Source organism: Esox lucius, chromosome 11, assembly GCF_011004845.1.
Source record: "Esox lucius isolate fEsoLuc1 chromosome 11, fEsoLuc1.pri, whole genome shotgun sequence".
Classification (NCBI taxonomy): Eukaryota; Metazoa; Chordata; class Actinopteri; order Esociformes; family Esocidae; genus Esox; species Esox lucius.
In genome coordinates, this window is record NC_047579.1 from 47,238,563 (window position 1) to 47,262,847 (window position 24,285).

The following is a 24,285-nucleotide window of genomic DNA, read 5'->3' on the forward strand; positions in this document are numbered from 1 at the left end:
GATTTGAAGTTAAATTACAACAAATAAATTAGGGGCTTTAAGCTTTAGCACAAAACTCCCTTCTGCCTGTTTTCCCCATCACAGAAAGTTGGCACATCTGGCTGACTGCTGTAAGCTTCACTCAACACATGCTGTATGTTTCAGTTTCTCTAGAACTGGGCTAAATTTACAATTCGTTAGCAAAATTGCTTGTTTATGTAAATGAGTTATGTTGCTGAGAGTTGCCATCCCCAGGCAAAAGGACAAAAAGTTCCAGAGAGTGTGCATATAGAATGTACCTTCACATATTGCACATCAGATTGAGGCCATCTCAACATTATTCAGCTAAGTTTAGTGGTCCCTTACACTGTTAGCTTAACCGCCTTTTTCATCTTATTAATATTTCTCAAGTCTTTGCCAATCTTCCCCTCTCGTTTAACGTCCCCCTCTTTTCTCCCGGAAACTGGCAAGAGCTGCAGCTGTAACAGTGGTGTTTAAGAAAGATACGTTAAGGAGCTGATGTTTTTATAGAATGCAAATGTATTCTTTCTGAGGCCAAGTTCAACTGAATAGAAAAGCAGAGAGAGATTTTGGAGAATTGGCTGAGGGAGAGCAACAGAGAAGAATCTGGGTTTGGATAGGATATAGGGAAGAAGACTGTCTCCGCTCATTTGCCCAGAGCAAGATGATTTCCCTTGTGAAAGACAATCAAACAAAATTCTTGTGAAGAAATCACATCAGAAATTCACTTTGGGAGGACCTGAATTAGTCTGTTTTTATAACCCCAGGCAGGGTTTCATAGGGCCTGCAGTCTGTGTCTCTGGAGGGGCCAGCTATACGCCCTGCTTTCCCATGTTACTCTCTCATCAAGCCAACATTTGATGTCACTTTGCTCTTTTCTGGCGGGATAATTGTGATTATATGCTGTGTAGAACGTAGATGTCATGTGACCTCTTGGCCTCTTGTTAGAGAAGTTACATACGTGGTATAATCTCCTGATTGTTTCAGTGTTGAAAAGTGACCTCTATAACATACCAATTTAACACTGAGCAACTGATATTACTAATTGGCCACACTTATGTTGTGTTTCACAGGCAGCTCTATTAAATCAGATTAGCCCCTTTGCAAATAATTGGGCATAAGGTCAGAACTGGGCTGCCTGTGTGAATGTAGAAACGGCTTGCTCCACGCTGTCCGCTCCTCATATGGTACACACACATATACACATATTTACTTAGCAATCGGAAACAAAACTCGATTACACTGACGAATTTACTAACCCTAATCCTAACCTTAATTTTAACCCAAACTTTACTTAACCAGTTTGGGTTAAAATTAAGGTTAGGATTAGGGTTTGTAAATTAACCTTGAGTCTAAATTGAATTGCTACTGTAGCTTTTATTCCTAAACTTGACCCATAACACAAAACTAGCCTGTTTCCTCATGGGGACTGATAAAATGTCCCAGTAAGGTCACATTCTCCCTGTTTTATGACTCTTGACAGGATTATTTTGTAGCCGTTTGGATAATAAAACACACATTTAAGAAGATGTGAACTGGCCAGGCACAAATGAATGCACAGTGCCAGACATAATTTACAATTGTCAAACGTTGCAGCAACCTGTCATTTATAGCACTGCTTCAACACAACCTGGATGGGGCTCCGCTTCAACACAACCTGGATGGGGCTCCGCTTCAACACAACCTGGATGGGGCACTGCTTCAACACAACCTGGATGGGGCTCCGCTTCAACACAACCTGGATGGGGCTCTGCTTCAACACAACCTGGATAGGGCTTTGTTTCAGCACAACCTGGATAGGGCTTTGTTTCTGCACAACCTGGATAGGGCTTTGTTTCAGCACAACCTGGATAGGGCTTTGTTTCAGCACAACCTGGATAGGGCTTTGTTTCAACACAACCTGGATAGGGCTTTGTTTCAACACAACCTGGATAGGGCTTTGTTTCAACACAACCTGGATAGGGCTTTGTTTCAACACAACCTGGATAGGGCTTTGTTTCAACACAACCTGGATAGTTTTTTTCAACACAACCTGGATAGGGCTTTTTTTCAACACAACCTGGATAGTTTGTTTCAACACAACCTGGATAGGGCTTTGTTTCAACACAACCTGGATGGGGCTTTTGGGGGTTTGTTGCTCACTTCTATCATAGGTTGCTGCGGTGGTGACAGAGATGGTATTTTAATGCCGATATAGCTGATGTTACCTAGCTGCAGGCTGCGTGTTGAGATAGAGAGGGCAATGACATTACTGCTAGACTAATGAAGCAGGCCAGCTCTTACCTGGCGGCAATGTCATGGGAACTGTGAGTAGAGCTGTCCAGTTGGAGTGATGGCTGACTGGACCTGCGTGTGTGTATTTACATGTGTCTTTTCATGGGTGCGTGCATGTCCCGAAGGATTGAGGGATGCCCCAACCTGAGCTATTCATGGGAACATGTTCTGCATTGGGAGTGAGTGCTATGTCTGTTCAAAACGTTACGTTTTTATGAACATTAAGTAAAGATGCAAAACTGCTTGGCGCACAGGGCTGTTTGAACATTTTAAACTCAACGTTACTTTGAGTTGGCACATGGCGTGTGCTGTAATCTGACTTTTAGAACTGCAGACAGACCCACAGTATATTGGTCACTTTATCCTGACCCTTGGCAACAATGGTTTGGGTTTTAATGATGGAGTCCTTTGGCATCATGGAAGTATGTCATTAGGTGTTGATACAGACCTGACAGTACCACCTCTATACTAAACAAAGGGTTGTAGGACGTTCTGTGGTTGTTTTTAATGTAGTTGATGCAAACCAGCCACTTGTAAAATGCCCTGCATTAAAAATAAGCTCTGTGTTCTCTATCTTGCTATGTACTATATTGTATTTTTTTCCAAGCCACAATATTATAATAATTGCTCTGACATTCAGAGGTTTCTACATTTCTAAGTAGAAATACAACATTCTGTTTGAGGCAGAAAAAATACGTAATTGCCCAGTTTCTTAATTCCTATAAATGATGACCTATAAATAATAACAATCTGAATCAAATGGTTTTACTTTTTAAACGTTCCTGTTGCCCAGGGTCTGGATTTTGAGACTAACCGTATATGTGCATTTTGTTGTCAGTGGGAAGTAGAGTTTTCATGCCTCTGACTGGTCAACTCACAGTGTTTATGCCTCTGACTGGTCAACTCACAGTGTTTATGTCTCTGACTGGTCAACTCACAGTGTTTCACTTCTGACTGGTGAACTCAGTGTTTATGCCTCTGACTGGTCAACTCACAGTGTTTCACTTCTGACTGGTGAACTCAGTGTTTATGCTTCTGACTGGTCAACTCACAGTGTTTCACTTCTGACTGGTGAACTCAGTGTTTATGCTTCTGACTGGTCAACTCACAGTGTTTATGCCTCTGACTGGTCAACTCACAGTGTTTATGCCTCTGACTGGTCAACTCACAGTGTTTCACTTCTGACTGGTGAACTCAGTGTTTATGCCTCTGACTGGTCAACTCACAGTGTTTTACTTCTGACTGGTCAACTCACAGTGTTTATGCCTCTGACTGGTCAACTCACAGTGTTTCACTTCTGACTGGTGAACTCAGTGTTTATGCTTCTGACTGGTCAACTCACAGTGTTTTACTTCTGACTGGTCAACTCACAGTGTTTATGCCTCTGACTGGTCAACTCACAGTGTTTATGCCTCTGACTGGTCAACTCACAGTGTTTATGCCTCTGACTGGTCAACTCACAGTGTTAATGCCTCTGACTGGTCAACTCACAGTGTTTATGCCTCTGACTGGTCAACTCACAGTGTTTATGCCTCTGACTGGTCAACTCACAGTGTTTATGCCTCTGACTGGTCTACTCACAGTGTTTATGCCTCTGACTGGTGAACTCAGTGTTTTACTTCTGATTGGTCAACTCAAAGTGTTTTGCTACTGACTTGTCAACTCAGTGTTTATGCCTCTGACTGGTCTACTCACAGTGTTTATGCCTCTGAATGGTTCAGTGTTATGCTTGTGCTTGGTTACTTCAGTGTTATGCTTATGCTTGTGCTTGGTTCAGTGTTATGCTTGTGCTTGGTTACTTCAGTGTTATGCTTATGCTTGTGCTTGGTTCAGTGTTATGCTTGTGCTTGGTTACTTCAGTGATATGCTTGTGCTTGGTTACTTCAGTGTTATGCTTGTGCTTGGTTACTTCAGTGTTATGCTTGTGACTAAATAAGCATCTACACGCAAGTCAATACATCTACCTTTACATCATGAATCATTCATACCATGTTTTCGAGTTAAATTCATTAATTAATATATAAAAATTAAGAGACCACTGCACCTTTTTCTTTCCTTTCCAAGAAAGTTAAAAAGGAAGACTTTGAGTGAGGAACAGAAGGGTTAAAATTAAAAGACCACTTGAACACATCTGTTCCTTCTGTGCAACAATTTTAGAATAATGTTTCTCAACATAAAATTGCAACGAGTTTGGGGATCTCATCATCTACAGTACATAATATCATAAAAGATACAGAGAATCCAGAGAAATCTCTATACGCAAAGGCTGAAAACCATTATTGTATTATTGGGCCCTCAGGCGGCACTGCATTAAAAACAGACATGATTCTGTAGTGGAAATCACTGTATGGGCTCAGGAACACTTCTGAAAACCACTGTCTGTGAACACAGTACATTGGTGCATCCACAAATGCAAGTTAACACTGTACCATGCAAAGAAGAAACCAGATATAAACAAGATCCAGAAACGCTGCCGCATTCTCTGGGCCTGAGCTCATTTAAGATGCAATGAGGCAAAGTGGAAAACTGTTGTGTGGTCTGACAAATTAAAATGTGAAATTATTTATGGGAATCTTGGACCGTGTCCTCTGGGCTAAAGAAAAGAGGAACCATCTGGCTTGTTATTAGTGCAGAGTTAAAATGCCAGCATCCGTGATGGTATGGGGGTGCATTAGTGCACGTGGCATGGGTGACTTGCACATGTGTGCAATATATAAAGGTTTTGGAGCAACATATGTTGCCAACCAGACCACGTCTTTTTCAGGGAAGGCCTTGCTTATTTCAGCAAGACAATGCCAAACCACATTCTGCATGTATTACAACAGCATGGCTCAGTAGTAAAAGAGTCAGGTGCTAAACTTGGCAGCCTGCAGTCCATAACGGTCACACATTGAAAACATTTGGTGCATTATGAAATTAAAAATATGATAAAGGAGATCCTGAACTGTTGAGCAGCTGAAATCCTATATCAAGCAAGCATGGGAATACATTTTACTAAAACTTCAGCACTTAGTCTCCTCAGTTCCCAAATGCTTAAAGAGTAATGTTAAAAGAAGAGCTGATGCAACACAGTGGTGAACACGCTCCTCTCCCAACTTTTTTTTAAATGTGTTGCTGGCATTAAATTCAAATCTCAATTAAAACATTTAATATGTTGTCTTTGTACTATTTTCAATTAAATATAGAGGTAAATATTTTGTACATCATTGCATTCTGTTTTTATTTGCATTTTATGCAATGTCCCAACCTATTGTGTATGTATGTATATACACTCACCTAAAGGATTATTAGGAACACCATACTAATACTGTGTTTGACCCCCTTTTGCCTTCAGAACTGCCTTAATTCTACGTGGCATTGATTAAACAAGGTGCTGAAAGCATTCTTTAGAAATATTGGCCCATATTGATAGAATAGCATCTTGCAGTTGATGGAGATTTGTGGGATGCACATCCAGGGCACGAAGCTCCCGTTCCACCACATCCCAAAGATGCTCTATTGGGTTGAGATCTGGTGACTGTGGGGGCCATTTCAGTACAGTGAACTCATTGTCATGTTCAAGAAACCAATTAGAAATTATTCAAGCTTTGTGACATGGTGCATTATCCTGCTGGAAGTAGCCATCAGAGGATGGGTATATGGTGGTCATAAAGGAATGGACATGGTCAGAAACAATGCTCAGGTAGGCCGTGGCATTTAAACGATGCCCAATTGGCACTAAGGGGCCTAAAGTGTGCCAAGAAAACGTCCCCCACACCATTACACCACCACCACCAGCCTGCACAGTGGTAACAAGGCATGATGGATCTATATTCTCATTCTGTTTACGCCAAATTCTGACTCTACCATCTGAATGTCTCAACAGAAATCGAGACTCATCAGACCAGGCAACATTCTTCCAGTCTTCAACTGTCCAATTTTGGTGAGCTCGTGCAAATTGTAGCCTCTTTTTCCTATTTGTAGTGGAGATGAGTGGTACCTGGTGGGGTCTTCTGCTGTTGTAGTTGCTCTTCTAACAGCTTGAATCAGTTGGCCCATTCTCCTCTGACCTCTAGCATCAACAAGGCATTTTCGCCCACAGGACTGCCGCATACTGGATGTTTTTCCCATTTTCACACCATTCTTTGTAAACTCTAGAAATGGTTGTGCGTGAAAATCCCAGTAACTGAACAGATTGTGAAATACTCAGACCGGCCCATCTGGCACCAACAACCATGCCACGCTCAAAATGGCTTAAATAACCTTTCTTTCCCATTCTGACACTCAGTTTGGAGTTCAGGAGATTGTCTTGACCAGGACCACACCCCTAAATGCATTGAAGCAACTGCCATGTGATTGGTTGATTAGATAATTGCATTAATGAGAAATTGAACAGGTGTTCCTAATAATCCTTTAGGTGAGTGTATGTATGTATGTATGTATGTACATTGTAAAACCAGACATTTTTAAAAATGCACTCTTACGAAATGGCTTCTAAGGATGTATTTCTAGTCCACAGTATTTGTATCTGAGCAAAGAGTCCTCTTCCTGGGCACACTATGCACTTTGATGTCCCATTTATTCTGCAGCCTATGTCTGAGGATAATGCCAAAGCTGTCAAACATCCACTGATATCACTGGGCTTCATGTAACTCACTTATTGGATAGAAGGACCAATGCTGGCTGGAGAGGGAGTATTACTAGATCGGGTTGCTGAAAGATGAATAAAGGACTCATGGCGTGCCAGCAAACATAAAATGAGCAGAGCTTCTTTGTTTGGTAAGGTTCTTAGATAGGGGTTGAGTGAGAGAATGTGAGTGTGTGCTGGAGGATGGAGATGGGTGAGTCGGTTTTATTTGGGTCTCTGAGCTGCTGAGTGAAGTAGTCCCATGTGTGCCTGTGTATAAATATTCATCCTCACTGTTCTGCGTCAACAAGCTGAAACACTTTCATCTCTGTTTGGAGGTTCAGAAAATAGATCTGGGTGTTGCTTTAAACTGCAGACAGGATCTGCCACAGTGGCTTTATGAAACTTTATAAGGAATCGGGGGTTGTTGTCAAAGTTACCAGGGTATTGTTTTGTGTTTGGTGGGAAGATTGTCTCGCGCAGTAGATGTGAGGATAGAGACTTGGTTTGTCAGGTTAACTTCACAAGACAACACCTCCACAAGCTTTTTGACCATTTATTAAGACAACGGATCTATCCACATATACTCTCTGATCAAGTTTATTTATTAAAGATTTTAAATGTACTCATTACAGCTGAGATTGTGTCTTGTTGTAGCATGGTGGCTTCTATCTGTGTTAATTTCTGTCTGGAGCTTGAGCTCTTGATGGAAAGCAAATGTCACTCCGCATTCTCACTGTGTTCAATTTTCTCTTATTGAACAGAAATGAAACATAACTGTCACTTCACCTTGCCAGTGTGCTTCATCATGTTACGTTGGAGGATGGGAGGAAGAAGAGATGCAGAAGCACGCACACACACACACACACACACACACACTATGCATCTGTCTACTGTTCAAACCGTTTCACCCCCTACACATCTCCTTCCTGCCTTAGTCACTCTTCCTTTCAACTCCTCTATTTATTATTTCCCCCCCATCAGCTAAATGAAGTAAATCAACCCAGAACTTCACCAAGCTGGAAAACAACACAATGATTAAAATACCCTAACGGCTTTTTGCCGATTGATGAATATTTTTGTATTCATCAAATATTTACTGTCTATTTTATATATATATATATATATATATATATATATATATATATATATATTTATAGTGAATACATTTAATTCTGCCCTCCATTGTTTAATTAATTTTTATTTTTCTAGGTTTGTCTCATTGGGGTCAATCTTGCATACATGAAAAAAAAGCTTAAACTTAGGACGACTGATGATTTAAAAATATATACTAACCAACAGCAGTGAAAAATATAAATTGTGTTTCTTATACGTTATACAGTTTTACATTCTTCCATCATCTATCAAACCTAATCTTGTGCTAACATGCAGATAAAAATGATTATGGACAAATCCCCATATTGACTCGATCAAACATTTTCTCGTCAAAGCATCCATAACACATGCAAGCATTCAGTCTGTGGGGACGCAGATGCCAATGAGATGCTTAAATAGAGAGTTAATGTTGTTGTGATCCAAACTACTGGGGGAAAAAAACTTGCCCTAAGAAATTCGCTGTCAAAAAAAAGATTTGAACATCACTTTCTCTGCCAACGTCGTGGAGCCTCAAACCTCTGTACACCAAAGGTTTGTACTTCAAATATTACATTCAGGTTAAAGGGCCATATGTAAGACTTTTAAATATTTTAATATTTTTTTAAACCAAATTGTTATGAGCTCTTAAGATATGTCCTGTTCAAAATGTTTTACCGGTCCGTCCATCAGTATGCATTGAAATTAGGTCCCCTCATACTTGTTTTTCACACGGGCAAGCACAATCTCCCCACGCTAAACCAACCTGGACTGGTTAATTCTGGTCCCATTCGGTGAAGTCCACCAGTTTCAGTGGTGCAACTGCAAACATTATGTGAATGCACTCAGCAATGCATTTTTTTATTAATATTTTTAACTTCTTGTTGCCACTTAAGACTAGTCCATGATGCTGAGAACCGCAGCCTCCTCCATCGTTCAGTATTTTTCTGTTTCTTATGTCTGATCTGTAGTCAATGCCAATGTAGTAAATGCAACGTTTACGGCTCTGTTTTGCATTATTAAATGGGTGGGGTTTATGTAGATGTACGTAGATTTATGTGGCCTCTCAAATGTAAAGCATCACAAATGGTTAAACTGGCAACATACCAGTACGCTGTGTACTGTACACCAGAGGGGAAGAACCAGGTTTCGGATTACTGGGGGGTTTTGACCCCCCTAATTAAGACTTGGGCCCCACCAAAAAAAGCAAAAAAAAAAAACAGCATGTCTGGGGTCAAAACATTTATACATTGTTCTTACCTGTAACATCGTTCTTACCCCCCCGTTCAATCAAGCAAATTGGAGGTGAGTATATGCAACTGAAATGCAGGGATAGCAGCAATGAGGTTCCCGAGGTAGACACGTACATGTAATAACTGAAAACCTATCAGCATTTGCAAGGCAGCGTCAGAGTCCAGTAGTACTAGGGAGTAGAGCACCAATGTCCCTGAGAGGCGGTACTAAGCGGTGTGGGGGTGTGGTTAGTGATGGGTCACGGAGTTCAGCAGGGTTACAGTACATGGAAAGATACTGTTCCTGAGACTGCTGGTGCGAGAACGAAGAGGCCTGTACCGCCTGCCTGATGGTAGGAGGGCAAACAGTTTGAAGCATAGATGTGAAGGGTCTCATGATGCCGCACGTCCTATGCAGACACCGCTTGCGCTGGAGGTTACACACAGTATTACGCACAGGCCCGGCGCCAGGACGAAGTGACTGAGAGACAGAAAATAGTGGCGAGGGGGCTAATCTTTTATTTGGCTATTTTTCTATAGAGTATTTAAAACTAAAACTTCAAACTGAGGGTTCCTGACGCCGGGCCTGATTACACACAGAATTAAGTCTATCCTGCCATAGTCAAGATTTCAGAGCGCCGACCATGCCTCTGAAAAAATTATTGCTTAGTAACACAAGTAATCGTTAGAATCAAGTCATTGCAGATTGTTAATAGCTTTTTTGCTCACGCTCCCCCAGGTGAAAATGCGAAGTCTGTGGACATTTTATTAGTAAAAAAACAAAGTATGTCAAACTCCCTTAACTTGTCCCCATTACAATAGAATGATCATATCCATAACTGACAAAACTGCTATTGTTACATATAGTAACCTTACATTACATTATTAACTAGCTAGCTGAGTAGTATTATTTTATGATCACTGATTACTGTACATGTTTGTCACGGAAAAAAGACGAGTACAGATTGAACGATATGCTGTTGCTAAGGCAAAGGCAAGGGACACTAATTAGGTCAGTTTGTTAAATTGAGACTGGTGACTTGGGGTTGTTACGTTGACATTTGTAAAACCTTTCAAAACCGATCTAGCTAAAGATTCCAGTTGTCTACATGGAAAATGTAAATAATTTTGTCCAACTATTACAGATGGATCACGACTAATGATCTAATGAATTCTAGCGCCAACAAACTGTCTTTCGCAGACAGCCACCTAGCAATAGAGTAGGAAAGAGTTAATAGGAAGAGTGCAATATATAGCAACGTGATTCAATATAATCTGATGTATGGAATGGGAATATCATTTTATAAAGACCTGTTGATGAAGTCAGCAGTTGATTAATTTAATAATTGGATATACAACATGTTGTACTCATCTATAATTGTTACATGCCTTGTCCACCTGGATAAGTGTATAATGAGTTACTCAAATATATGTGAATGATTACAATTACCTTTCGTCAACTAAGCATATTAGTAGGACACAAGTTTACCTCACAAGTTGAGGAAACAAAATTCTACACCAAGGACTTTATTTAGACATATTTAACAGAACTACTCAACCCTAAACACCCGAAGCTAAGTACCATTACTATGCCTTATCACTGTAATTGTTGTAGCTACGGAGAACTAGCGTCTTCAGGTAAAGATAGCAGAGTTAGAGGCTCTGCTTCAGACTCAAATGTCAGAATTATGTTAGTGTAGAAATGGAAAGAACCGCGTATGTGCCACCAGGAAGAAAGGACAGTGTTGTTAGCCCCCCGGCACAGCTCCTGCAGCCGGGCAAGAACTTTCTCTTGGTCACTGGGAATAAATGCGGTAGACCAGTTAAACCTGCTAGAACCGACTGAGATTTTCAACAGGTTTTCCCCACTGGAGTCGGAGTCAAGGCCCGAGCCGTCTTCGAGGCGGAATGATCGGCAGGCATGTTCTACCGGTGGCCTTGAAAAACTAAAAACTTTAGTCATCGGCGACTCCATTACCCACAGTATTAGACTAAAGAATCAGCCGGCGATCGTACACTGTTTACTGGGGGGCAGAGCCACCGACGTAGCCACAAATCTGGGGTTGGTGCTATAGCGAAGTCTAAAACTGGCAAGTATAGAAAGTACAGAGATATTGTTATTCACGTTGGCACCAACGACATTAGGATGAAACAGTCAGAGGTTACGAAGCAGAACATAGCATCAGCGTGTGAACTAGCTAGAAAGATGTGTCGGCATCGAGTAATTTTCTCGGGCCACCTCCCAGCTAGGGGTAGTGACGAGCTCTGCAGCAGACTTGCGCCACTCAATTGCTTGCTGAAAATGGAGTTCTGCCCATTGCAGGAGGTAGGTTGTGTAGATAACTGGCTCTCTTTTTGGGACTCTCCCAGAAATAGGGGCCAAGCCTGATCTGCTTAAGAGCGACGGACTCCATCCTAGCTGGAGTGGTGCGCTTCTTATCTAGGACCATTGACAGGAGTCTCACTCCTATAGCCTCACCATGAGATAGGGTGAAGGTCAGGCCGCAGGCTGTTTGCCAGCCTGCTTGCCAGCCTGCTAGCATAGTGGAGTCTGTCGATAGCATAGCCAGAGTAGTTACAGTTTTATCTATTGCCACTGGGACTTGTTCCAGGGTGAGAAAAGTTAAACAAGGTAGTGCTAACAATAGCAACCTTATTAAGATAAAGCCTTCCTCCACCTTGGTCACAAATAAAAATGACTGTATCACCTTGCATCTCAAAATGGGAATCCTAAACGTTAGATCCCTTGCTCCAAAGGCAGTTGCAGTAAATTAATTCATCTCTGATCATTAACTAGATGTTATGGCTTGTGTGAAATGTGGCTAAAGCCTGATGAATTGACTGTCCTAAATGAGGCCTCTCCTCCTGGCTATACTAGTGAGCATATCTCTCCTGCATCCCGAAAAGGAGGGGGTGTTGCTAATATTTATGACAGAAAAAAAGTACTCTCAAACACATCACTGGTTTTCATTCTTTTAAAGTTTTACTCATGAAAGTTAACCAGGCTGATAAATCGTTTTAAATAGCTACTATTTACAGGCCCCCCGGGCCATACACCATGTTCCTCAATGAGTTTCCAGAATTCTTGTCTCACCTTGTAGTCATGGCAGATAGTATTCAAATTTTTGGCAATTTCAATATTCATATGAAAAAGTCCAATGACCCTCTTCAAAAAGCCTTTGAAGCCATAATTGACTCAATGGGTCCAACACACTGCCACAATCATACATTAGATTTAGTCCTGTCACGAGAAATAGATATTTTAAATCTAATAATTTCCCCCCAAAATCCTGGAATATCGGATCACTGTCTTATTGCATTTACCGTTAAAACAAGAAATCCACTTGCTCTGCAAACAATGAGTTTCAAAACCGTACTATAAATTCTCAGACTAGAAATAGATTTTTTTGATATTCTTACATGCTTGCTCATCAAGTAAATATAAGTAAATAAATCCCCAAACGATCAAATCGAGGATCTAAACTCAACACTGTGAAATACTTATAGATCTGGTGGTGTAGCAGCCCTTCAACTTGAAATAAACAGTCTTGGGAGTGTTTCCATACGGGTGTACTTTAATCCAGACGAGTGTGCATAGCACCAACACCGTGAAAACTCAAGGGAAAAATAACAAAGGCAATTTAGCCAGATACAAAATAATCCTTTGACAAATGCACTTTAGCTAGCTAGCATCACATTGATAACAGCATAGCAGGTAACAGCTATCATGTGAAATGAACGTATGAAATGAATTTATATGAAATAGTACACTACAATGAAACACATACCTCGCTCCGCATATCAAAGGGTGCTAAAAAGTGGTGATCCAGGGAAGGCTGCCGCCATTAACTTAACTTGGCCGAAGGAACGTGCATCGTCTTGTAACGTGCCTTCCCATGAAGCTATTGGTGTATATTTGGTTATATTTTTTTTTTGTGTAATATTTTTTAATTTAATTTTATTTTTGTGTGTGTGTGTGCGAGATTAGTCCCCCATGCAGATAGCATAATGTAAAAATAAAAGTCCCATGAAATAAAAGTATGAAACAAAATACTCATAATAAAACACTGCTAGTGGTCATCTACAGGTGGCAACACTAAAAACAAAAGAAATACGCAACAAGAAACTTGCTCCCTGGTACACAACCAATACTGCAGCACTCAAGCAAGCTACCAGAAAATTGGAGCGGAAGTGGCACTTCACCAAGTTGGAAGTATTCAGACTAGCCTGGATAGACAGTACACTACAATACCAAAAAGCACTCACATCTGCTCAATCATCTTATTTCTCCAACCTGATTGAGGTGAACAAAAACAATCCAAAATCTCTCTTCGATACAGTTGCAAAGTTAACAAAAAAGCAACACTTGACAAGTGAAGTGGGTCTTCACTTTAGCTGTAATGAATACATGAACTACTTTGATGAAAAGATCATCACCATTAGAAAACAAATAACTGACTCCTCCTTAAATAGTTATAGTCCCCAAAATCTCAGTTGTCCTGAGAATGTCCTGAACCTCCCTGACCCACGAATTATCATCTAGACCCGATTCCAACAAAATTACTTAAGGAGCTATTTCCTGTGCTAGGTCAGCCATTGCTGAACATAATGAATTGCTCCCTTTCCTCCGGATGTTTACCAAACTCACAAAAAAAAGCAGAAATTAAGCCTCTTCTAAAAAAAATCTAATCTGGATCCTGACATATTACACAATTATAGGCCAGTATCGAACCTCCCGTTCCTCTCAAAAACCGTCTGAAAATGTGTTTCACAACAACTGAATGCCTTCCTGAAGACAAATAACATTCATGAATTGCTCCAGTCTGGTATTTGATACACTGCCGATTTTACAGGTTTTCCTACTTACAAAGCATGTAGAGGTCTATTATTTTTATCATAGGTACACTTCTGTGAGAGACGGAATCTAAAACAAAATGCCCCACGAGGTGAGATCTTGCATGGAGCCCTAGACCGAGGGAGATTGACCGTCATCTTGAACTTCTTCCATTTTCTACTAATTGCGCCAACAGTTGTTGCCTTCTCACCAAGCTGCTTGCCTATTGTCCTGTAGCTCCTCCCAGCCTTGTGCAGGTCTACAATTTTATCCCTGATGCCCTTACACAGCTCTCTGGTCTTGGCCATTGTGGAGAGGTTGGTCTACTGTTGTGTGTGTGTTTGTGTGTGTTTGGGAAGGGGGTGGGGTCTGACTCGCTCCAGTTGTTCTCTAGGATACTCTGTGTGTGTGTGTGTGTGTTGGGGAAGGGGGGGGGGGGCGGTCTGACTCACTGCCAGTTGTTCTCTAGGATCCTCTGTTGGTGTGCCCTGAAAAAGTTGTTTTGTGTTTCGTGCCCTATGAGCTGATGTAATGAATTGGATTTATCATCTGTATTATGTTAAACAAGTTAGATACTGCGAGGATTGTAAGATTTCATTTCACTGAAGCACACGCATGTGCTGTACTGGGATCCCTTTTCGCCCCCTGGAGAAAAAGTTGACCCCCTTGATTGTCATTGTATAATTCACACTCTGGGCAGAACTTCGGTCTTTGTTTTACAGCCATAAGCATAACCAGTATAGAATGTCACTACTCGTTATCAAGCTAGTTACTGTGCTTTAAAATAAAACGTTCCACATTTTCTTTTTGCTGCCTTTTTCATTTTCCTATTTAAAAGCACAATGTCACTCTTAAATCTTGCTTATTTAAAAAGGTATCATCACAAACCTACATACCAAGAGTGTGCGCAGACACACTCCGTTGTTGTACGTTGTGTAGCGTGTGATGGTGTGTCCTGGAAAGCCACTCGGGCCAGCTAGAATGAGCTGTATCCCCTGGTACCATCTGCCTCCACTCCCCGGGACGCCCACCTCCAGCGGGTGAGGGATAGTCAGCAAGTTTGGGATTGATTTACGTTGATAAGTCTGTGCTGTCAGTGGGAGCGGTGCAGATGTAGTTGTGAAGGCGTGCGGCACAATGCCTTCGCCACGCTTTGTCTGGGGCGACCTTGAGGGCCCTTCCCAGGATTCTCTGTCACGGGATAAGTGTGCCAAGCAGTTTTTCTGAGATTCATCTGGCTCTTGAGTTTGGGTAGTTATAAATCAAGGCAAGCTGAACATTGGAATGAAAATAAAAGAAGCATGTCATTAGTGTTGCACAGGGATATAAAGGCTATAAACATAAGCCACCATCTGGAATCCCAGAGCACTAAAGGAATGAAGCATAGAAATATTTCCCCAACTTTTACAAATTAGTGTAATTCCAACATCATATTACAAGACACATTCCTTTACAACAACTTAGGCTTACCTGATTATTGTTACATCAAGTTGAATTCCTCTAACCATTAGAGGGAATGCCTAATCTCTCACAAAGACATTAGCTCAGTGTGGCCCTGGCAGTGGCAGTTGGCCTTCAGGAGTTTTGCACAACAATCGCATTTCCTAGACCACATTGCACCAATGTCAACCATGGTCAAACGGTCATTGCAGTCTGCCATCAGGACCATAAAGAAGTGCTTCCAGTCAACAGCTTCTATACACGAGATAATTCCAAACCTCCCAAAACTCTCTAGGGATTTCTTCCCACTTCGTTACAGAAGGATAGGCCAAGTCTAACTTCAGGGCATCCCAGATAGCTGTGCACACTTCTGAGACAACTGCACAGGCTGTCGAGTTTCCCAGCTTGTATGCTCAATGTGATGCTTTGCTGTGTGCTGCCAATAATAAAAAGAGGTAGGGTCACAGCTAGTCTTTGATAACACACAGGCAAGATATGATTTGTCTGAGGAGTAAGCTGCCAAAGCAAGTCATCAAATCTGTCAGCTGACATTCAGATGTACTGAAAACACCAATCCTTGTCAATGCTTTGCATAGGTGGCCCAAAACATACGTATTCTCCAAATCTCACAGTATCCAGTGTGAAAATGTTTTCTGTTTTCTTTCTGTTTTCTTTCTTGCCCGTTTGTTTACTCATTTGTTCACAAGTTGTAAGAGCATTTCGAGATGTTCTAAATGTTTAATATTAGGCATGATTCATCCTGCTTTTGTGGATAGTTGAACAAAATATGCATTAAAAAAGTAGCTTTGAAAGCATAGAACACCTAAAAGCCAGGTATAAACAGCTATCAGATCTGTAAGTTAAATATTGTAATAATATTTAATTTTAGTAATCAATTTAAACTATTTGTCAGGAAACAACAAGGACCCAGATGGTGGAGTGGTACTCAACGCTGGGCGTCATTTATTATTCCAAAAAGTAGTCAGGCTGGCAAAGGTCGGTACACAGTAGAGCAGAATGGTGAAGGCACAAAATCAGGCAGGGTCAAGACGTAACATGCTGGAAGGCTGGTCGGTAAACAGGCGGTCGGTACACAGGCAGGCGATACGTAAAGAGATCTCTCAAAAACAGCTTAGTGTGTCCTGCAAAACAAAACAGTACCTCACAAAGAAACAGGAGCATCAAACAGAACTGAATAGGGAAAACCAGGTGGGTGAACAGGTGATCAATATTTGGGCGATTGGGAACCGGGGAGTGAGCTGCGTTCATGGGGAACGGGAAGTGTGCTGGAGACTGAAGATGTGAAAGGTGGACTGGGCGTCGATCTCACACTATTAAATGTTGGAGCCCCTAGATGTGTTGTTTATTTGCATTTTCATGTTGCTCTGGGAATATTGATACTGGAGTGATGTAGGTGGAAATGTGTGAACTGTTTGAGGTGTTAGCAGCTGCGTAGGCTACATTCATCAAGCAGTGGTGACTTATTGTTTGTTTTATCAACAACTCTTTGGGCTGGTTTTACAAACACGGATAAAGCCTAGTCTAGGACAAAAAAATTATAATGTTCAATTGAAAACTCCATTGAGCTTGATTTTTGAGTCCTGGACTAGACTTGAACAGTGTCTGCGAAACCGGTCCTTTGACAATAGGAGACAATTTCACTAGACATGGGGATTTAGGATGAGTGATAGCAAGGTCGCTAGTATATGTTATAAAAGCATTTTATCGTCAACGTTACGTTGACGTTAGGCATCATAGCACTGGGGTTACGTTTAAGGTTAGATCTCACAACACTGGGGTTAAGGTTAAGGTTAGGGTTAAGGTTTGGGATACGGTTAGGAAACAAAAACGGTTAGTTTAAGGTTACGTCTCACAGCTCTGGGGTTCGGGTTTGGGTTAAGGTTAGCTATCACAGCACTGGGGTTAAGGTTAGGGTTATGGTTTGGGTTAGGATTACAAAGAAAATCACTTCAAACACTTCAAACTTATGTTGTGAAAACACCACTCGCCAGGACTGGTTACAGATTCCCCAGTGGACCAATGGGTAGCGTGCCTGTGTAAGATGCGGAAAATCGCCGGTTTGAGTTTTTTTGCGGTTACTGCTTTTTTTTTTATTACGACTCTAACGTTATTTTACTGCACATAATATATCTTACGAAATCCCCTGCCTAAAATTCACGCAAAATAGTCTACGTAAATCAGTCCAAATTTGTTCACCTTGGTGAATATATTATATTAAACAGATGCCTAAAATCGAATAATGAGTTTCTGTTTTCTTTTAGCCAATATGATCCAAATACACTTGCCTACCAGTGTGCCTAGACTGTTAAGCAGAGATAAACAAATTATATATTTTGACTGTTTTAAGGGGAGAATTCAGTCTATATCCTCTCAAACCCTGCCTTTCTAGATGTAATTGGGTGTCTACATCATCCAGAAGAAAAGGCAGGCATCCCACATCACTAGCATGGGAAAACATGGTGATTGTATGCAGTATGCAGGTATGGTGATTGGAAAAACATCAAAATTGTTTTTGAAAAAAAAAAAAAAACATCAAAATTGTTCCTTTTACCATGTAAGTTCACTGAGAACATATTGAAGGAAACTGCCTGGGAGCAGTTTGAGTTAACTGCTTGCTCAGGAACAGAACAACATACTTTTCATATTGTCATCTCTGAGATTAAAACTACCACACTTTCAGTTACTGTTCAGATACTCTCCTCTGCAGGCGTATACCTTCCTCCCATTAAACGCCATCTTTTACATTCACAGGGGAATCCATCTGCCCTTAGGGTTTTCCTTGTTTTTTCCTATTTATCAGAGAGACTTTGGTTGATTGAGAAGGCTCTGCATATCTAAGGGATTGGTATCTGCTTAGGTGTGTTTCTAAGATTTTAAACAATCAAAACCTGACATTAATGTCCTTGGGGGATAAGAGTGGATAAAAGTACCTCTCCAGTAACTCACTTGATTGTGTAGATCATACGGTACAACACTCAGTTTTATGCAGTAATGTGTGGTTTGTGTCTCAAAGTACCTTTGGTGTATTTCAAGGATGAATTGAGAATTCTTCAAATAAGGAAATCAGATTCGGTTCTAAATGTACTGATATTTTTTTGAGTTTCCCTATAGTTGGATGACAAATATTCTTCATATCTAGTAAGTTTATTTATTTCCTGTTCAGCTTAACATTCCCAATTAGTTTCTTTCTGGATGCCTAAAGTCAGGGACACCGACAGGAATCCAAGGGTCCGGGACCCAAACACAGGACCCAAAATAAATAAATAGTAATGATATTACTGTCCAAAAACAAATTTTGTTTAATATATTAATTCATGACTTGGCCACATTCAAATTATTTTGTAATTTATTATGGCATTACTTAACTGCTACACATTTTGACGTTCTCTTTTAGATTTGTCATTCCATTTCTGTGCTCCTAGTTTTGTTTGCATGGTGGCCATATTAAGCCAGGTTGCTACTGTGGTCTAGCTGCCATTATAGTTTCTTACAAAAGGTGAACGTTGCTCCTTAAGGCTTATGCTATATATAATATCATCCAGGTAAAATGCGCATTCACAAAATAAGGCAAGGAGGAAAGCCTGCCTTGCAGAAGGCGATTGGCTGGAACGGGATTGCTGGAACAGAATTTCTGGGAAGTAGTGGCATGCTCCAAAAACGTTATATTGACATTCCACTGGCACTGAACTTTCTTTTTTTTTTACTGAAGAAGTCATACAGTACCTAGTGCAGCTTTAACAGAGTTGGGTTGGCACTGGTGTTAGGGTATCACTGATTGGCTGTTGGTAGAATAAACAATCTTTACAGAAAAAGGTTTAATCATAACGCTCTTTAAAAAAACAGCAAAGAGAACAAACATTAATCCCTTCATCCGTGCAATTCTTCTGTTCAATAACTGTGTAACTTTCTTTATAGTACTGAATACTAAAATTGACTGACTAATTAATTAATATTTAAGCCAAACAAATGGGCCCCCCCAGGCCTGGGCCCAGGACAGCGTTCACGGTTGTCCCCTCCATTGGCATCCCTGCCTAGAGTGATAGGAATATTCAATCTGGTCACATGATCACTCAATTGAAATTGCCCAGCCCCTCTAAAAGCTAATTTTGACTTAAAGGGACCTTACTCGGTATCAGAGATATTTCCACCACCATTGTGTTTGCAAGGTGGGACTTTTCTCATGGAAAGACATTTCAGATGGATGATAACATAACCAAAGTGCACCTTTAAGGGTTTTCCAGAGTAACGATAAAAAAGTGTTTACGTTTAAATTGGTTTTCACCAGTTCTGTGAAGAGTTGGATTAAACCTACACATACACTCATTCGCAATCATGTGCTCCAATCTCCAGGAAAAGTTAAGCGGTCAGTGGTAAGAGATTACAATGTTGTTATACTCCACGCTATTAGTGTATTGGAGCAATTGAACATCTACCAGGATGTAGTCTATTTAAATATAGACATTTTGAACATTTAAGTGAACTATATGAACTCACCTGAATAAAGGTAGAAGATGGAATGGAGGATAAATCCAAGCTGGAGCTGCATGGTTCTGCCACATTGGGCGCCTGGAAAGCAATCAGGGTTAACTGCCTTGATCAAAGATCGTTCAACCAAGTATCCTACTTAAAAATGTTTTAAAATATGTGTGAGATACTCAACCAATGTGATCACTTACAACAGCATGCCAAACGAAAGGCTTCAAGACATTTTATGTAAGGTTTTAAAGTGAGCGCCAAGTTATACAAATTTTTCGTTTTCTTGTCTGATACACAGAAGTCTCATCGTAGATTTTGCGAATACCATTAACTTTGTCTTATCAGCATTTTAAATTAATTACAGCTGATAGAGCTAAGCCTAGACAATAGCAAAGCCCCACTGGATCTCTACAAAGGCCTTCTTCAGTGTTGCTGCACAACGATATATAACCAACCACCTTTTTTCACTTGTTGGTTTTCTCCAGTACTGATGGATCCCCTTTCCATGCTAACTCAGCTTTTTCACAGTAATGTGGATGTTTTTGCCATTTTCACTTTTACCATTTCAAATGATGTTATTAGGAAATTAGGAAAGATTTAACACTGAATTAACAATCACTATTGAGGAAAATTACTTCCAAGATGGCTTGTCACATTAACTATAGCTAAGATACAGCTAATTCTACATCTGCTGACATAAACATATTTCTTAGCTTTTTTCATTAGCACAAAGGACAAAGATGCCCAAAATGTGTCTGGGAGGCATTTTTGCTTCAGAGGATGATGTTTAAGCCCCTCTTCCCAGGTCAAAGCACTTCAGGCCATTCTTCCGAATCAGCAAATCAAATTCAAATATCACATATGACACTAATGGATATTTATGGTCTGTTTTCTGCAGGCAGCAAGTTAGCCTAGAGGTAATGTCATCCAACTTGTAAACAAGACGTTGTCAGGTTGAATCCCAAGCTAGAAAGGGGAATTAGTATTTAATTTTGTCTCGGAACATAACAGTTACCTAAAATGTTTAAAGGTGTATTTTGTAGAATCCGACTGGAGGCAGGAAGCTGATAGCTTTGCCAAAAAGTGTTTAATGTTAGCTTTGTACACAGCACTAATTAGCTGCATCCCTTTCATGTCATGTGAAGTAGATAACTGGATGCTTGTGATATTGTCAGATCAGAGGTGCACACAAAATTAGCTAGATGTAAGATGGCTGACTAAGATTTGCTCTTCAAACAAATTTCATTTTTTTGGGATGTTGGTTATTTCAGTTCGTGTTAAGGGTCTTGAAGGTTACTCCTTATGTTGGGTTAAGTCACTAACTAGATGGTGGTCAACCATACCCCACCTCCTCTCCACCATTGTGGCTATGAAAAAAAGGTCCATGCAGCCAACAGTGGGCTAAACATTTTGTCTGTATAAAAGGGGACCACATGCATTACTTTGTATACCAAAATAAAAAGTGATATCCCAGTACACATTCATATTCAAATGAAATAGTCTTTGTGAGAATTTGAGAGGAAATCATGCATGGCCAACCGCAAAACCACAGCTAACATCGTCTCATCTCACCTAGAGGTTTGTCTCAAAACCCCTTGAAATATTTGGAAACAGCATGTAGTTTGTTGTGGTTACAAATGCACCTGATTTGAATTTCAATTTACAGGGCAGGGAGAGAGTGTAGGGAAACCAATGAGAGTAGCTGTGGTGAGGGGAGTGAGCGAGTGAAAGGAGAGACAAGAGGGCAGCAGCAACAAGTCCAATCAGTCACAGATGAGAGTCATTTGTCTCAGTCGGAGAGGCACTCATTCAATTATTCCCTAACTGTTTACTTTGGTGGAAACAGAGGCGCCGGCAGCGCACCTATTGATTCATTTTATTTTTATACCGCCACATTACTCTGGTAGACTTGGACCAAGTTGCTGTGAATAAAGATTGCAAACCTAAGCCACTGCAACGAGAGAGAGTGCACTTACATGCGTCGTGTTAGGGAACAAACGCACAAAAGATATATGAATGAATGGCTATAAGGTGCAAGTCATGTAAATAAGAGTGGGGAGGGAGCGACAGGGAGCAGAGTACCTGAGAGAGCGATAGCGAGTGAGATAGAGTAACCTGTGTGGTATTGCAGTAAATTGTTAACTTTGAGAACATGGTTTATTGCTGAGTCATGTATAGGACTGGAGCGCAATTACGCCCCAGGAAGGCCTGGCGCCCCTCTGCCCCTCTTGTGATTGAACTGCTGCTAGAACTTCGTACATCCGTTTGTTATTTCAAAACACGGTTTCCAATGTGTGAACTTACCCATAGCAAAACATTGTCAGTGTTGTGACGCAGAAAGTGGTAGAGTGATAACCGACAGTCTAAATAAAGTCTTTCTCCAGGTTATTACTTTTTTCCCCCCAGAATGTTTTTCTACATCCAAACCGCTTGATTCGCAAGGTTTAAAGTGTTGTCAATTAGATGGCCAGCGCTGGGAAAAGGCAACAGAAGCCATTTGTTATGAAAATGTGCACTCCAGCATCAAGTGCCATAATAGGAGGAAAAGAGCATATCTCTGAAAGTGTGGAGACATATAGTGTCAGACTGAGTAACGACCTTGGAAAAAGGGACTTGAGTTTGTACCATTGATTGCAGAGATAGGTGGCCTAGCAGTTACAGAGTTGGGCCAGCGATGGCAAGGTTGCTAGTTCAAATGCCTAGCCAACAAATTGAAAATCTATTGAAGCGCCCTGGAGCAACGCAATTACCACTAAAAGCTTAAGGATCGTTAATATTGACAGACCCTGGCGCTTACCCCAGTCTCAGAGGGTGTCTCACGGGAAGTTGGGATATGCAAAAACTATTTCCATTCTGCATATGCGTATCATAAACATGTACATACTTGATATAGTAAATAAAATATAAGACCACACAGTTTGGTTTATGCAGACACCCACAGTAGAGCGACCATTTCACTGTTAATGTTACATCGATGCGCACATATTGTACGTAACATTTTACCTTTCCATCTTTCAGCAGTTGCAAGGGATGTGACATTAGCAACAAAACAGTGATGAAAAATAAAAAGAGTAGTGCTGAAATCAACTGAGTGGTTCCTGTCCTGATGTGTACTGACGTGCTGGTGGGAGAGATTGGAAACTTAGGAGAGTCGCTTCCCAAATAAATATATAAACAGACGACAGGTCGTAATGGGTGAATGGGATATCAGTTTGGCCCCTTTCTACACCACCAAAATGCCAGTTCTGTATTCGTCTAAAATGCCTGAAATGCAGAATTGGAGTAAACTGCTAGTCTGTAAAAGCTATGAGTAGGGCCAGATAAGAACATTGGTTAAAGTAATTTAAAATGGAGAGTAATGTAATCTGTTGAATAGTACAAAGCCTTAACCTAAAACTCATTTCTCCCTCTGTGGCATTGTGCTTTGTCTGCAGAAAAGAGGATTTGTATTGAGTTTCCAGACACTTAGAGCTAGTGGCAGAGAGTTATAATTCACATCACATCAGATACCTAGCCCAGTCAACACGCACGCACCCACCCACCAAGAGGTCCCAATGCTACACCTCCTCATTAATTTCTATCCCAGTGCAACTGGTGGACAGTATGGTTATAAGGGGCATAAACCTTGATAATAGCCCTCTTTTTATATTCAGAGACACAGGAACACTGGAGGGGGAAGGAGGAGTGACAGGTTAGATGGTGGGTAGACAGTCTTCCTGATTCAATGAGTAAAGAACAGAACACTCAGTAACATTGAATTACTTCTAGAAGTCAAAGCCAAACCATCAAGGACCACTAGACTAAAAGCTACACCCAGTCTCCTTATTTATTTATGTATTGCTTACACTGGCCTAAGTCTCACTTGAAACTGATTTTGTTTAATAGACTAAATGACCCATTCTGTTGATATGAATATCAACAATTTTGAGAATTGCATTATGATAATTTACTTCCCAGTGAAAATCTCCCTTTTAAAAGGACACCCATAACCTTCTGTTCTTTAGCTACACCCACACCTTTGCTGGACAGAAAAGCTGTTTTTGAAGATACTTAATTGTTCCTTTTGGGAGGAAAAACCTTTTCAGAAGTAGTTATAGATTCTAAGGTCACCAAAACAATATAGACACAGATAGACCTGATCAAATGACACAGGATGTGTCTGAACTCAATTTGGGATGTCAGTAAAAAGGCTCTGAATATGAGCATGTGATCTTGCAGTTTTTAACTATCAATAAGTTGAAACAACTTATCATGGGGTCTAACAACAAAATGTGCAGGAAGTGAAGGAGGCTGAATACTTTCCGAAGGCC